At 36.8% G+C, this 4,163-nt stretch overlaps 1 pseudogene; it reads right to left on the bottom strand.

Annotated features, from left to right (window-relative positions):
• Positions 1-1,008: 1,008 nt before the first annotated feature.
• Positions 1,009-3,127, bottom strand: LOC145604009 (pentatricopeptide repeat-containing protein At3g49740-like; annotated as a pseudogene).
• Between the last annotated feature and the right edge of the window lie 1,036 nt (positions 3,128-4,163).

The following is a 4,163-nucleotide window of genomic DNA, read 5'->3' as shown; positions in this document are numbered from 1 at the left end:
ACCTTCATTGATAATACTATAATTAGATTAATTACCCAAATTAACATCACAACAAAGTAAATCAAAACTTGATCGAATCTAAAAAATAAATAAATAAATAAATAAACCAATTCTCTTCCAACAAAATGATTTAAAATAGAACTAACCAAAATAGCATTATAGAATTTAGGATCTCTCAGGTTTAGTTATCTTACCTAAATGATTTTGGGCTCATTATTTATGTCCATTATACTGTTTAGTCCATGTTTTTTTTTCTTTTTTTCTTTTTTCTTTTTCTCTCTCCTCTCTCTTCTACAGTTTTAGTTTTCTTGGCCAATTAGGTCGGAAAGAAGAAATTAGACTGTTTTCGACCATTTTTCTTTAATTCAAATTTGTCTTTTTTTATTTTATTTAACGTTTTGGTTTGTTCGTTTTGTTTTATTCTCTCCATCTGTGAAAGTTTGTCCCAATTTTCTGTGGTTTTCCCAATTTTCTAGAATTTTGATTCTCATTCAAGGATGATAATTTTATTTTTAGGGTTCTTATAATAATTGGGAAGGTCAATCGGATTCCTATGGGTCTGGGATTTGTCATCAACTAGTCGATGAAAATATCAGCACAATTGCGGAGCTCTCAACTTGGAAAAACGCAAAGACATCGAAAATCATTGCTCGCGTCAAGTTTTAAGTGATGGAGTATGAGCTATGCTAAATATGCAAATTAGTTATGATTTGTAAAAGTTGTTTTTCTAAACCTGTGGTTTATAGATCTTTATTATTGTAGATGTTGTATGTCTATTATTTAATAATTTTATTACTTTGTTTTAGAGTCTTGCCTTGGAAGGTGATGCAATGAACGGCCTTGAAGAAAAAACGTTTGTTAGTAATCATATTAGAACTAGAACAGCAGCAGAGAAAGGTAACATAAATTGAAATCTTAAGATAAGAACAGGACAATTTCACCCTGTTATGATGCCTGTATTGCTGACTTCACTATGTTTACACCTGGTAGACGGTTAATGAAATTTTTGTAGGCATAATCTTCCTCGAGATTCGAAGATGGATGCAAGAAACACGAATAAAGTCCAGCAATTAGTAATCAACAGCATTGGTGCTTCTCAAGACAAGGAATATTGGAGGTTTTATGTCAGTTGAAGTTCACTACATATGAAGGGTGCCTTAAGGATTTTCTAAATGCAAATCTCAACAGCAGTATTTTTTTGTCAAATTGATTTTTCGACGTTGCTGTGGCTTCATCCAACTACACCATGGTTGCTTTGTAACTCTTGACTATTTTCATCAATTCCGTAGCTTGAGCTACACCTTCTAATTGTCCACCATTTTCATGAATATTGGACAGCAATACATTAACTGCTTGGTTGTTTTTCCCAGTTCGACGAATCTACCCAGCAACAATCCTTACCAACCATACGTTTCTGTATATTGCACATACACGAGACAGATGGACAGAATCCACCAAAGCCTTGTAATCCTCTCTCTCAATAAGTCTCTCCCTCTCATCTATGTATTCAACTTACCCTAAAAAGGCAAGAAAAGTGATCTTCTCCAAGTTTCACCCTATAACCATTGATCATTGCATTGTACATGTGAATGCCATAGTAAATTACAGCAGTACCAGAAAGCTTTTTTCCTTTCTCCATATTGTGCTAATGCCGAGAATGAGATGATGGCATTGCAACTCATAGTGTTCCTTTTGCTCATGTATTATATCTTAAAAGACCAATCCAAAAGCCCACATTTTGCATACATTGTGATGATCATTGATCAAGGCCATTTCATAAGGAGATCTCGTTTAGAAATATATATCTTCGAATGATGCAATGGGCCTACTTTCCATGACTTCAGGGCTCAGGCTGAAATACTGGAACAGAGGTTCGATACAATAGTTGAGTGTATACATCTGGTCTGATATTGACTCGTGCAGCTGAAGAAACAGTTTAAGAGCAATGCTCAGGGTATCCATTTCACAAGAACCCCGAAATAATTGCATTCCAAGTAATCAGATTATTAGAGTGTATGCTGCAGAATATTTGACAGGCCTGATCAATGTCACATTGCTCGGAGCATGCAGACATCAAAGCATTAATAACTTCACTAGTTAGACTGAAGCCATTCTTCAGCACAAGGGCATAGATCATCTGAATATTACTAAGCATTCCGAGCTAGCTACGAGTGCTGCGATAGTATACTCATCTAGAACAAACCCAATCCTCTGCATCTCTTTGTAAGCTAAGATTGCTAATTGCATATCATTGTTATGAGTGCATTCGGCTATCATAGTGTTCCATAAAACAACATTTTCCTCCACTTCCTATTTCTTATTTTTTTGACATTATCAAATAGCCCGTACTCGGCATTGAAGGCCATGGCAGCATTGCTAATAGCTGTGCAAAATTCATAGCCTGCCTTTACAGCCTGAGCATGTCGCGGAAAGCACACATTGAGAACCAAATTCAAGCTCATGACTTATAAAAGTTAATTCAGTATGTCTTAACCGAGCCTCTAACATTTCTTGGAATATTATCAAGGCTTCTTCCTTCTTCTCAACACTTACTAACCCATTGATCAGTACATTATACAAAATCACACCGCGAATCACATCACGCACCATCTCATCTGTATCTTAAAATTCCATATAAGCATCAATGGAATTTCCAGGATTAAGATACATTGTAAGCAATGAGTTTATCACTGAGCTCCAACCCAGAAACCATGCTGTTACTGATCAACAAATGCACTTGCTTCCCAAAGCCATATAATTCGACAAAAGCACACAAGCTAAGAACACAAGAAAAGTGTAAATGCCATGGCTCACACCCAACATATGCATTCTCCTAAACGAATCAAATGCAATATCATCATACCCAATTCTAGAAAAAAGCAGTAGTTACAGCATTCAAAGGCGCAACGTTTCACTGAGGCATTTCATCAAGCAGTTGGCAGGCATAATGAACTTGACCCAACTTAGTAAATGCTGATAACAAGTGGTCCAAGAGAAAGTATGAGGGATACCCAATTCAGCAAAGACAGTTTTAGCAGAACCCAAGTCATGAGTTTTTCTTTTTTTTTTTTTTTTTTTTTTTTGAAGAAAAACCCAAGTCATGAGTTTTGGCATAGAGGGAAAGGAGAGTGATTTAAGTGAGATAGGGAGGAAAGCTTTAATTAAGTCTAGGGGAATGGTGATGGGCCATGGGTCCATTTCTATGCGGAAAAGTCCATTTGATTTGGTGATTGTTTTAGACAAGTAGTATAGCTTATGTCTAAATGTAAAACTTTTTTTTTTTAAGCTCTTCACTTTGACTTTTGGGGTATCGTACCAACTCCTGATCAATATCTCTCCTTCGAAACTAGAGGTGGTTATTGGACAGGGTAGCCCAATAATAATAGGGTCAGGGCCAAGCTTATAGGGCTTTTAATGGACAGGGCTATTAATGGACAGGGCCCTTATTGGGTAGGGTCCATATAGGGCCAACATGTTTTTCCAATTTAGTTGATAAAGAAAATACATAATGTAAAAATAGTTATATAGATTAATTTGTTTCATATGTATTTAATAATGGCTTTGTCCAATATTTATTTTAATTGATATTTTGTAGGCCCGCCCATTATCGACCCGCGACCCGCATTGGCCCGACCCTATATTGACCCTATAAATTGTGACCCTCTTTGATCCTGACCCGCACCGACCCTAACCCGACCGCCCAATAACCAGGTATATTCGCAACCATTCATTCCTAAATGCGGACTGAGGCAAGGAGATCCTCTTTCTCCCTACCTCTTTGTTTTATGTATGGAAGTTTTCTCTTTAATGCTACGGCGTGATGAACGGCGGGGTTTATTGCGTGGTATTCGTGTTTCTCGTCGGGCTCCTTCTGTTTCGCATCTCTTTTTTGCAGATGATGCGCTGCTTTTCTTTCATATTTCCCCTGAGACATGTGATTATGTGCTTTCGGTGATAAATGAGTTTTGTTAGATTTCTGGTCTAATGGTTAACCTCCAGAAATCCTTTGTTAGATTCAACTTTAACACTCCGGAAGATTATCGAGATTATCTTGCGGCTAGTCTTAAGATGAAGGCTCGTTCTTCCATCGGTAATTATTTAGGTCTCCCTGTGGATATGGGATGTAGCAAATGCAAAGAGTTTCAATTTATGATTGATAAGAT

The sequence above is a fragment of the Chenopodium album genome, chromosome 22, assembly GCF_948465745.1.
Source record: "Chenopodium album chromosome 22, dcCheAlbu1.1, whole genome shotgun sequence".
In the NCBI taxonomy this organism is placed as follows: Eukaryota; Viridiplantae; Streptophyta; class Magnoliopsida; order Caryophyllales; family Amaranthaceae; genus Chenopodium; species Chenopodium album.
Note: the sequence above shows the minus strand (reverse complement) of the source record. Positions and strands in the feature narration are given on the sequence as shown.